Source organism: Olea europaea, chromosome 16 (assembly GCF_002742605.1).
Source record: "Olea europaea var. sylvestris chromosome 16, O_europaea_v1, whole genome shotgun sequence".
Lineage (NCBI taxonomy): Eukaryota > Viridiplantae > Streptophyta > Magnoliopsida > Lamiales > Oleaceae > Olea > Olea europaea.
The window spans coordinates 834,647-848,714 of NC_036252.1; positions in this window are offsets into that span (position 1 = coordinate 834,647).

Consider the following 14,068-nt stretch of genomic DNA (forward strand, 5'->3'; position numbering starts at 1 on the left):
GATCTAAAATCAAACATACTTTCATTGTGATTTAGTCACCCATCTAGACAATTTGTTTAAGAATTGAACTAGTTTAAATACGACTTCCTAACTTCTTCAGCGGAATACGGCGTCTAGAAAGAACAAGAGAGTCCCCATACCCGACAAGCCTATGAGGTATTATTTATAGGTGTCTAACATCCTATAACTACTAGGCAATTATCATCCACTTGTCCAATGCAATACGCCCATTCACCATACGGGTTTTTCACTCGCTAAGTGGTTACCCTTCATCTACAAATTAGATGATAGAATTAGTGATAACCGTCAAACAGTTTTTAATTAGTTCCAAGGATGTCCGAATGGTTTGGATATAGTGATTGGTATAGCATGGCAATAGTCGAGCAAGCGTAGCGATAATTAGGCTAATATGGCAATAGTCGAGCTACCATAGAGGTATTCAAACAAGCATAACGATAATCAGGCTAACATGATAGCAGTCGCCATATCGTAGTAAAGGTCACCTACCATAGCAAGAGTTGTCTTCACTCGATTGCTCATTGCAGTTCATTGTTTGAACCACATAGCATGAGCAGAAATCTCCTGACATAGAGAGATTTGTCTTCACTCAATTGGGCATCGCATTTCATTGCTTGAACCACGTAGCACTAGGAATGAACGAGCCATCATAGAAAAAACTTCCATTACCTTGCCTACTAGCACAATATAAAGTCATTGGGTTAATTATATGAATGGTTATTAAACTTTGTGAAGTATTACTACTTAATAATTGAGCATAAAAATTTATTTCAACGATCACTAAACTTCGTGAAGTATTAGTATTTAATAACTAAATTTAAAAATATATCTCAATGGTCACTGAATTATGCACCGTATTATCCCTCCATCACCCAAATGAGAAAATCCGTTAAGTTCAACACACGACGTTGAATTGAATGATAGATAAGTAACACGCTTCATACTTCAGCGACTATTAAGATACATTTTTTAAGTTTAGTTATAAAATAGTAACATTTAGTAAAGTTTGGTGACCATTTTTTTACGTTTAGCTATTAAGTAGTAACAATTTTTTTCCTTCAAATTCACTTATGTGAAAGAAGAAACTAAAGAAAATGAAGTAGAAAAATCAAATTGACCTTAGTTATCTTAGTATAAATTTTAACATCTTTATACTTTTATTTAATTTTTCTGTCAATTTCTTTCATTATTCCTACAGCCTCTCTTTCAATATTTTTATGGTGAACTAATAGCCATTGATCTAAAATCAAACATACTTTCATTGTGATGGATGGACATCAACAAAAGTTTTATTTTTATTCGATTTATAGATCTTTGATTCTATATTTTCCCCTTCATTTTCTTTGATTTCTTCTTTCACGGATGTCGATTTAAGGGGTTTATAATTAAATTTAAAAATATATCACAATGGTCATTGAACTATGTCAAGTGATATGATTTCATAGTTGAACTTAAAAACTTGTCTCAATAATCAATGAATTATGTACGGTATTATCCATCTACCACTTAAATTGATGTCGTTTGTTGAACGTAACAGATTTTTCCCTGGAGCGATGGATAGGCAACACATTGCATAGTTCAATGATCATTAAGATACATTTTTTAATTCAATTATAGATTAATAATGCTTGATGAACTTCAGTGACCATTAAAATATATTTTTAAGTTCAGTTATTAAACAAAAACATTTGACAACATTAACAATTCACGCCTGAAGTTATTCAACGGTGCAGGGGAATTACTATAAGTTTGTGATTATCACGATTTTTTATTTGCTAATTGTTTGCCCCAAGAGTTCAAATTGACGAGAGGAGTCATTTTAATCCAATCCGAGTACAAACCGTTCACGAAAACTAGTCAACGATAATTGTAAAAAGTCAACTTCCATTTATGCGTGTATATAATCAATTCATGAGTTTGCGTAGGATTTTAATACGAAAGTAAATTCAAGTGTAGTTTTGAAAGAAGAGGTAAAGTTTGTATACCACGTGCATAATTGACCTGCTAAATTGTTTGTTACAATAATTACCATGGATGCTCCGTTTACCGTTGAGTTGTTCCATTAGTTTTTACGAACAAAAGTCAAACAATTATTCTGCTCAAACAGAGCTTGTGATAAGCTCCTAATTCGAATTTCAGATCAGGGGCTATTAGTGTAGCCCCTCTCGAAGTCAAATTATGTATAAATAACAAATAAATTCATGAGCTCATGTATGATTTATATACAAATTTAATTTATAATTCTGATATAAATGGTCAAATTTGCACAGAATGCGTATAATTAATCATAATAAATAATTTTAATTTTTTTTAAAAATATTTTCAATACCGTAATTTCAACTTGGTGGGGGCAACCTATTAATGACAATTACGTGTTTTCATTTCACAGTGAATTGTGGGGGTAAAACCATTTGTGCAGGGACTTTTACCGGGATTTAGTATCAGGGAGCTAAAGTTAAAAACCGTATTGGGTGTTGGAAAAGAAGAAGAAGATAAAAACAGACTAATTGTTGGAATACTTTCAAATATGGGCTTCACATTCGATTGTAAATTTTACGGGTTAGATATAGGGCTCATGATGATATTTGTGATTGGACAAAATTTATTAAGTGATCAATTGAGTCATTTACACTTTACAAGTTGTATTTAATATTATGTGGTAATTTTAAGTACGTGGGTCGAAAATATATGTAAATCCTAATTAGAGTTTAAATCGAAATGGGAAGGCTTGATAATTTCCTATATAGAGGCTAGGTCTTCTCTTTTACTAGCTTGTCCCATTGACAGCTAATAACTTGTGAGGAGCAAGGAGAAAAATATCTAACTTCCATTATTTATATCAATTATTGCTTCCGCAAGTATGAATTCAATTTAATAATTATTATTTTATGATTACAAATAAATTCAACAATTTGTACCAAAACCTAATGCTAAGATCAGAATCCTTCATAGAAATATTTACAATTCAACTTTTGACACCCACGATGAAAATCCACAATATATATTATTTATGTCAATGAATTAACTTTGTTTCCTCCTTTGTTGAGCAAATAACGCAAACAACCATTATGCAATTACATCAACTTTCACACATTTTTTCACAGCACACACACATGCAAGTGGGTGGAGTCCACGATTAAAATAATCGTGAACCTCACCTTTGTGAGGAGGTGTGAAAATTGTTGTAAAAAAATGTGCGGTATAAATAACATTTTTGTAACCCAAAAGCAGTTTAAAAGTGCAAGTACTTTCTCTCTCTCCCACCCTCTTGCGTCTGAGAGAGGAAAGAGAAACCCATAATTTTATCACTTTCTTCAAGGTCACTGTATGTGTATGCATGTCTATATATAATTTCCTTTTGATTGAAATTTTGGTTTTTTGAAGAAGCTAAGAGTATGGGTTTTTTGCTTTTGCAGTTGGATCTTGATTGCTTAGATTTAAGGAAGAATTCATATTGTATTAGCCATGTGAAGCTTAGAATTTGCATGTGAAACCCATAATCTACCGTGCCATGGAAACCCATAATTTGTTATTTTAAAGAAATCCATAATTTGCCATGGAAATCACCAACGGGTGGGAAAAAAAAAAGAAAGAAGAAATATACATACATACATACATATATATATATATTCGGGTTTCGGTCCCTTTTTGGGTGATGAAGATGGGGTTCCCGTTGTAAAATATATAAGTTTCAAGCCCCGGTTTACAATTATCTTTTAGGGCCTGTGTTGTAAATAGTGATACTTTGGGCCCTCGCATGCAATTAAGGATAAAGGCTCGTTTGCAATTTTAAAACCCTTCATTTTCTTTGATTTCTTCTTTCACATATGTCGATTTAAGGGGTTTATAATTAAATTTAAAAATATATCACAATGGTCATTGAACTATGTCAAGTGATATGATTTCATAGTTGAATTTAAAAACTTGTCTCAATAATCAATGAATTATGTACTATATTATCCATCTACCACTTAAATTGATGTCGTTTGTTGAACGTAACAGATTTTTCCCTGAAGCGATGGATAGGCAACACATTGCATAGTTCAATGATCATTGAGATACATTTTTTAATTCAATTATAAATTAATAACGCTTGACGAACTTCAATGACCATTAAGATATATTTTTAAGTTCAGTTATTAAACAGAAACATCTGACAACAGTAACAATTCACGCAATTGAACCTGAAGTTATTCAACGGTGCAGGGGAATTACTATAAGTTTGTGATTATCACGATTTTTTATTTGCTAATTGTTTGCTCCAAGAGTTCAAATTGACGAGAGGAGTTATTTTTAATCCAATCTGAGTACAAACCGTTCACGAAAACTAGTCAACGATAATTGTAAAAAGTCAACTTCCATTTATGCGTGTATAGAATCAATTCATGAGTTTGCGTAGGATTTTAATACGAAATTAAATTCAAGTTTAGTTTTGAAAGAAGAGGTAAAGTTTGTATACCACGTGCATAATTGACCTTCTAATTGTTTGTTACGATAATTACCATGGATGCTCCGTTTACCGTTGAGTTGTTCCATTAGTTTTTACGAACAAAAGTCGAACAATTATTCTGCTCAAACAGGAGCTTGTGACAAGCTCCTAATTTGAATTTCAGATCAGGGGCCATTAGTGTAGCCCCTCTCGAAGTCAAATTATGTATAAATAACAAATAAATTCACGAGCTCATGTATGATTTATATACAAATTTAATTTATAATTTTGATATAAATGGTCAAATTTGCACAGAATGCGTATAATTAATCATAATAAATAATTTTAATTTTTTTTAAAATATTTTCAATACCGTAATTTCAACTTGGTTGGGGCAACCTATTAATGACAATTACGTGTTTTCATTTCACAGTGAATTGTGGGGGTAAAACCATTTGTGCAGGGACTTTTACCGGGATTTAGTATCAGGGAGCTAAAGTTAAAAACCGTATTGGGTGTTGGAAAAGAAGAAGAAGATAAAAACAGACTAATTGTTGGAATACTTTCAAATATGGGCTTCACATTCGATTGTAAATTTTACGGGTTAGATATAGGGCTCATGATGATATTTGTGATTGGACAAAATTTATTAAGTGATCAATTGAGTCATTTACACTTTACAAGTTGTATTTAATATTATGTGGTAATTTTAAGTACGTGGGTCGAAAATATATGTAAATCCTAATTAGAGTTTAAATCGAAATGGGAAGGCTTGATAATTTCCTATATAGAGGCTAGGTCTTCTCTTTTACTAGCTTGTCCCATTGACAGCTAATAACTTGTGAGGAGCAAGGAGAAAAATATCTAACTTCCATTATTTATATCAATTATTGCTTCCGCAAGTATGAATTCAATTTAATAATTATTATTTTATGATTACAAATAAATTCAACAATTTGTACCAAAACCTAATGCTAAGATCAGAATCCTTCATAGAAATATTTACAATTCAACTTTTGACACCCACGATGAAAATCCACAATATATATTATTTATGTCAATGAATTAACTTTGTTTCCTCCTTTGTTGAGCAAATAACGCAAACAACCATTATGCAATTACATCAACTTTCACACATTTTTTCACAGCACACACACATGCAAGTGGGTGGAGTCCACGATTAAAATAATCGTGAACCTCACCTTTGTGAGGAGGTGTGAAAATTGTTGTAAAAAAATGTGCGGTATAAATAACATTTTTGTAACCCAAAAGCAGTTTAAAAGTGCAAGTACTTTCTCTCTCTCCCACCCTCTTGCGTCTGAGAGAGGAAAGAGAAACCCATAATTTTATCACTTTCTTCAAGGTCACTGTATGTGTATGCATGTCTATATATAATTTCCTTTTGATTGAAATTTTGGTTTTTTGAAGAAGCTAAGAGTATGGGTTTTTTGCTTTTGCAGTTGGATCTTGATTGCTTAGATTTAAGGAAGAATTCATATTGTATTAGCCATGTGAAGCTTAGAATTTGCATGTGAAACCCATAATCTACCGTGCCATGGAAACCCATAATTTGTTATTTTAAAGAAATCCATAATTTGCCATGGAAATCACCAACGGGTGGGAAAAAAAAAAGAAAGAAGAAATATACATACATACATACATATATATATATATTCGGGTTTCGGTCCCTTTTTGGGTGATGAAGATGGGGTTCCCGTTGTAAAATATATAAGTTTCAAGCCCCGGTTTACAATTATCTTTTAGGGCCTGTGTTGTAAATAGTGATACTTTGGGCCCTCGCATGCAATTAAGGATAAAGGCTCGTTTGCAATTTTAAAGGAAAAGGACCTGTCCTGTAATTTGAGATATCGAAGGACCTAGTTTTAATTTGAATTTAGGGTTAAGATGTAATTTTCAAAAAGGTATCAAATTTGAACTTTTAAAGGCTTTTGACCCTAAAATATCAATTTTGACCCAATTAAAATTTTAAAATTGACCCAATCACAATTATATTAAATAAATAATAATAATAAAATTAATCGACGACTTTTATTTTCTCATCAAAATGTCTATGTATTTAAATATCATTATTATTTGTGCGCTTAAATTTCATTTTTCATATATATATATATATATATATATGAAGCTTAGAATTTGCATGTGAAACCCATAATCTACCGTGCCATGGAAACCCATAATTTGTTATTTTAAAGAAATCCATAATTTGCCATGGAAATCACCAACGGGTGGGAAAAAAAAAGAAAGAAGAAATATACATACATACATACATATATATATATATTCGGGTTTCGGTCCCTTTTTGGGTGATGAAGATGGGGTTCCCGTTGTAAAATATATAAGTTTCAAGCCCCGGTTTACAATTATCTTTTAGGGCCTGTGTTGTAAATAGTGATACTTTGGGCCCTCGCATGCAATTAAGGATAAAGGCTCGTTTGCAATTTTAAAGGAAAAGGACCTGTCCTGTAATTTGAGATATCGAAGGACCTAGTTTTAATTTGAATTTAGGGTTAAGATGTAATTTTCAAAAAGGTATCAAATTTGAACTTTTAAAGGCTTTTGACCCTAAAATATCAATTTTGACCCAATTAAAATTTTAAAATTGACCCAATCACAATTATATTAAATAAATAATAATAATAAAATTAATCGACGACTTTTATTTTCTCATCAAAATGTCTATGTATTTAAATATCATTATTATTTGTGCGCTTAAATTTCATTTTTCATATATATATATATATATATATATTGAAATTTCATTGCCAATTTCGTCTCTAAATCACATATGAATTTTTGTCTTTCATCGATTGATGATTATGATTTATTGTATAATTATTGTTTCGTGATTTCATGAGCTTTAAGACGATTCTTATTTTCCCACTGAGAGAGAAATATTTTGAAATAAAAATGGGTGGTAATTACCAAAGTAACACACTCATTATTATTTATTCGTGTTTTCTCTACAAAAAAATAAATAAAAAAATTTGCACAACAATTTTGATTTATTGCATATAATATATTGTCTAAATGTGTTATTATATTTGATATCTTTGAAAAATGGTATAATGCAGTTAACAAATTTACTTTAATCTAGAAATTTTCTTCTGCCCAAAGGTGTTGAAATTTCAAAAATCAATGCCATTTTGTTAATTAGTTATATGATGTGTTTTAAGAATATCTTATAGTATGTTGTATTGTCAGCCAAAAGTTGACTTTATGATGATGTATCTAGGCTCTTGCCGTAATAAAATTCATATGGCTTTGATTTAATTACGAATTATTTAATTAATTGCCCATGTGAATTAGATGAATATTTTATCATCCTTTTCACTGTATGCATTATGCTTGGATGATATTCAATATGATATTTTATGCCTCCATAGTTTGTAATGTCTTATCTATTTCGAGTTAATTGTCTGCTATTGAATTCTTGACTGGAAATAATTGTGTGAGATGAAAACGAGATGTAGAAATAGTACTTAGTCTTCTGGGTTTGGACTTTGCAATAGAGAAAAAGCTTGAGAAACCCACAAATCAGATCATTGTTGAATATGTAGCCAAGAATAAAAAGTAGCAAAGGGACAACAAATTCTTTTTGAAAATTATTAAGCGATTCATATCTGATTCCATTATGGGTGCTATCCTAAACAATGAAAATACCAAAGGTTTTACGGGTATCATAGGATAAAATTTCATTGAGTCTTGTAAAGCCGAAAATGGGGTAAATTGATGAACATGAAATATGATGGTATCAGTGGTGTTAGGGAACTTGTTATGACGATCATCTAAGTTAAAAGCCCTTAACATTTTCATTGAGAAGCCTTTCCCGGTCTATCGTGTTTTACATAGCCTTCCTAGTCAGTTTAACCAGCTTAAGGTTGCCTACAATGCTCAGCAAGACAAGTGTGATTTAAATAACCTTATTGTATTGTGTGCCCAAGAAAGTCATAGGATACGACATACGACTGTTGAAATGGTGCAATTAGCTTTCCAGCCATCACAAAACAAGGGGCCTTCGCATAACCATAAGCCTAAGTTTCGTAAGAGTAATAAGTCACATCGAAATCAGCAGTATAAAATTTTTAGTAGTCCCAAAAGAATTTTAAAGAAAAATGATCAATATAAGTTCTGCAAAAAAGAGGGTCATTGGCAGAAATACTATTTTAAGTTTAAGACTTGGTTGGAAAAGAAAAAAAAGTTCTGCAAGTATTTCATTGGCCTTAGTTTGTTTTGAGTCTTTTTTAATAGGTGCGCTTTTGAATTATTGGTGATTAGACTCAAGAGTTAGTATTCATATTGCAAATTCCTTGCAGGGGTTCACAAGTAAACGGAGGCCAAGTGAGAATGAAGTGAGCTTGAGCGTTGGAAATGGAGTTCAAGTAAATGTTAAATTCATAAGAATAGTAAAGTTGTCTTTGGAGTCTGATTTTACCATTGTTTTGGAAAATACAATTTTTGTACCACAAATGAGATGGAATTTAATTTTTATATCAAAACTTGACGTTTATGGTTTTACCTTTAACTTTGGTAATGGAAAGGTTAAGTTGTTTTATGATTCTCGTTTGATTGGGAATGGACTTTTATGTGATGATTTATATAAGTTGCCTTCGGCTCATTTTGTTGAAATATCTTGTGTTACCAACGTATTGAAGAAAAGGGCTCTAATTTGTGAATCGTCATCCATGTTGTGGTATAAACGGTTAGGTCACATTTCAAGGGATAGAATAGAAAGATTGGTAAGAGCTGAGATACTTCCCCCTTTAAACTTCTATGACTTTGACACTTATTTGGATTGCATAAGAGGAAAATTAACTAAATCTAAAAGGAAATGTTAAACTAGGAGTAATGGTATTTTGAAATTGATACATACTGATATTAGTGGACTTTTACCTTCCACCATATGTGGGAACAAATACTTCATAACTTTTATTGATGGATTCTCACGATATGAATATGTTTATTGGATTAATGATAAATCTCATGCACTTGAGAAATTCAAGATTTTCAAAATGGAAGTAGAGAAACAATGTGGAAAAAGTATCAAGGCTGTAAGATCTGACCGTGGTGGTGAATACTGTGGGAAATATGACGAGTCTGGTCAAAACATGGGTGATTTTGAAAAGTTTTTATAAAAGCGTAGAACAGTTCCTCAATATACCATGCTAGAGACACCTGAGTAGAATGGTGTTTCTGAGAGATATAATCAAACTCTAAAGGATATGGTCATGAGCATGATGAGCAGAACAAATTTGCCTGAATATTAATGGGGTGAAGCTTTGAAAACTGTTATGTATATTTTAAACAGAGTTCCAAGTAAAACTGTTGCAAAGATACCTTTTGAATTATGGACAGGACGTAAGTGAAGTTTGGCTCATTTCAAAGTTTGGGAATGCCCAACTGAGGTTAGGATATTTGAAAAGAAATTAGACTCGAAATCTACTCCTAGTTACTTTATTGGGTACCCAGATAGATCAAAAGGATATAAAGTCTACCATCCAAATCATGGTACTAGAATCGTTGAGTCCATTATTGCTAAATTTATGGAGAATGATTTTGGTGATAGTGGGAATTCTACATTGAGAGAACTTTTTGTTGAACCAAATCAAGTTGTTTCAGTTCCTGTTATATAGGAGAGAGTTGGTTCTCAGCCAGTGGAAGTTGTCAATGAAGAACCGGGAAACCAAGAGGAACTTTAAATTTCCCCAACAACGATTGAGTTAGTTTTTGAATCACAAGTTAGGAGATCGTAAAGGAAAATGAGATCTGCATTGCCCAATGATTATAATACATATTTATTAAAGAGTGATTTTAATATTGGACATGTGTTGATCCTGTAACTTATAATCAAGCATTGACAAGTCCCGAGGCAGATAAATTGATAAATGTTATGGAAGATGAAATGAATTCTATGGAAAAGATTAAAGTTTGGGAACTTCTTCCAGATGCTAAAGCTATAGATAACAAATGGATCTTCAAAAGCAAATTGGATTTGAAAGGGAATATTGAACGAAAGAAAGCAATATTCATTGCAAAGGATTTCACTCAGCGAGAGGGTATTGATTATGTTGAAACCTTTTTGCTTGTCTCGTCCAAAGATTCCTTTCGAATTACCATGGCACTTATGGCATACTATAATTTGGAGCTCCATCAGATGAATGTTAAGACAACGTTTTTTAATGGAGATCTTTCTGAAAAGGTTTACATGAGATAACCTGAAAGCTTTGTGTACAAGGAAAAGAAAACTTGGTGTACAAGTTAAACAAATCCTTATATAACATCAAACAAGTTTCACGACAGCGGTATTTGAAGTTTGACGAGGTTATTGGTTTTGTCAAAAATATAGTTGATCAATGCATTTATCCGAAAACCATTGGGAGAAGTTTTTTTATTGTCCTGTATGTTGATGACATTTTGCTTGTTAGCAGTAACTTGGGATTACTTCATGAGACAAAGAAAATATGGTTTGCTGATTTTGAGATGAATGATTTTGGATAAGCTTCTCATGTGCTTGGTATTGAAATAGTACGTGATAGAAATCGTGGCTTGTTGGGACTTTCTTAGAAAGTTTATATTCAACGTGTTCTATAAATATTTAATATGCAAAACTGTGCATCTGGTAATATACCTATCATAAAAGGCGAAAAGTTTAACAAAACTCAATGTCTAATAAATGAGCTAGAAAGAAATCTATGAAGATGATTCCATATGCTAGTGGTGTGGGGAGCTTGAAGTCCTTAGTAGGTTTCAGTCAAATCCAGGACAAGAGCATTGGAAAACAGCTAAGAAAGTTTTGAGATACTTGAAGAAAACTAAAGATTATGTGCTTACATTCCAGCATTCAAATCATCTTGAGGTGATAGGCAACTCATATTTTGATTTTGCTGGATGTCAAAATGATTTGAAATCAACCTTGGGTCATATTTTCACATTAGCTAGTGGTGCTATCTCTTGGAAAGTGCTAAACAAATTTTAGTGGTTTATTCTACTATGCAAGATGAATTTGTGGCATGTTATGGAGCTACAGTCCAAGCCATTTGACTAAGAAATTTCATCTCTAGCTTGAAATTTGTTGATTCAATCTCAAGACTAATCACCATCTACTGTGATAATGGTGCAGCAGTGTTATTTTTAAAGAATAATAAAAGTTTTGGTGGGTCAAGCATATTGATATCAAATATTTGGTGGTTAACGACAGAGTCAAGGAAAGACAAACGAAAATAGAGCATATCAATAAGAGGCAATAATTGCAGATCCCTTGACTAAGGGACTTGCTCCAAAAATATTTAAGACACATATTACTAATATGGTCATTGTGAAAACATATGATATTTTTGGTTAGTAGGAGTTATATATATGTATATGTAAAGAACTACATTTTGGGCTTAATCTCTTTGCGAGGTACGTAGACAACACATATGTTTTAGGGTACAACCCCTTTCGATAATAAAATATTTTTTCCCTATCCATGAATTTTTTAGCATGCATTTGACTTATATTTTTTATTATGATATTATTGTAATCTCGAGATATGACAAATAAATACGTAAGATGAGTCTCTTTTGGAGAAATGTAGCTTTATTTTGATTTGAAGCATTATGAGAATCGATATGAATTAGCACAATTTTTTTTATCACATTTGGTGCTAAGTTCATATCAAATTGGTTGGAGAATGGGGATCTATATCGATAAGGATGTTGGCATTTGTAGTTGTGGAATGCTCTTAAATCGCTTAATTGGTGCAATGACTTCTATGTTTGGTGTTAACATTCTTGTTGGACCGAATCATGTTGCGTGATGTGTCATCATAGGAGCTATACTTTTACGGCCACTTACGTAGTCTAGTTCGGATGTTAAAAGTTTTGTTATAGCAATCAAATATTTGCTTAAGTGAGGGAATGTTGGAATAATTTCAAATATGGACTTCACATTCGATTGTAAAATTTACGGGATAGATATATGGCTCATAATGATATTTGTGATTGGGCCGAATTTATTAAGTGATCAATTGGATCATTTACATCTTATGAATGTATTTAATATGATGTGGTGATTTTAAGCATGTGGGTCGAAAATATATGTAAACATTAATTAGAGTTTAAGTCGTAATGGAAATGCTTGATAATTTCTTATATAAAGGCTAGGTCTCCTCCCCATATTGTTTCATTATTTTGCCCTATGGACGACTAATACTTTGTGAGGAGCAAGGAGGGGGAGATCTAGCTGTTATTATTCATATCAAGTATGACTTTCCGCAAGTATGAATTCAATTTAATAATTATTATTTTGTGATTCTCTATTCTTAGCATGATTACAAATAAATTCAACGGGTGGGACAACCTATTAATATCTTAGATTGGACACCTCATAATAATTACCTGTTTTCATCTAACAGTAAATTGTGTAATTATTGTGGGGGTAAAATCATTTGTACAGGGACTTTTACCAGGATTTAGTATTAGGGAGCTTAGGTAAAATATGTATTGGGTGTTGGAATAAAAAGAAGAAGATAAAAACATACTAATTGTTTTGTGCCACATAACCTTATAAATATTTTGAATGTCCTTTCCCCATACACCAAACAAGATTCATTAGTGTGCACGATAGGCTTCCAACAGCTAGCGATTGCGATCCACAAACAAGATTTACATGGAGAGAATTCTTGATTAATTAAAATGTCTAATTTTTCTTCATAAAGTGCACCGATAGGTTAAAATATCTACGTGTCTGTTTGGTTTGGATTAAAATCTGATTTTAATTTAAGTTAAAGTCAAATAATTAATATTAACCACATTTTTCATGGATTCCACAATTTTTCAACCACACATTTGAAAAACTTCTATCACAATCAACTAAAAAAATCTAATTTTAATTTCTACCAAATACCCTCTGTGTGATATTCCTCGATTGAGAGGTAACATATTATCATTTCTTGTAGCTATCTTTCACGGAATGGCTAATGGAAGGACTATTATTTAGCGAATATATCAGAAGAAATAAGGTTCATAGTTTACAATAATCAATGTATTTAGTATACTAAATTAGATGAAGTTAAATAAAAATTTGATCACACATATCGCGTTGAGGTACAAAAAATATTGTCCAGTTAGGGAATATTATTGTAGAGATAAAATCAGCCATCGCTCAGGGACGAATCTAGGAGTTTGAGTTAACATGGGCGGCCGTTTTTCTCTATGCTTTCCCCAGTTCCGTTGCTATCGCGGCCTTTTTTCTCAACCGGGTTGGAAGAGCCTTCCAGGTAGGCACCCACGACATCCTACCAGGCACTCATTAGTTGATAACACACAAATTCTTCCCTACAGTCTGAAGAATTGTTTTTGATCCAATTTGTAGGAATAGTAGCTGAAGCAAGAGCTTTCGCAGGAGAACGAAATAGGGTGCCAAAGGCTAAGGCAAGGCATAACTTCGAAGAAGTAGTGCTTTCTTCTTTCAGATGTGACCCTCATAGTTTTTCAGGATCAAGTTGACAAAAAAGAAAGATCGAGATTCTCCGGTTGGAAAATGTTCATGTCGGCAATCTCTCTAATCCTCTTTCTATAGCTGTCTATTAAATAGAGGTCCATCTGATGAAGTATCATCAGA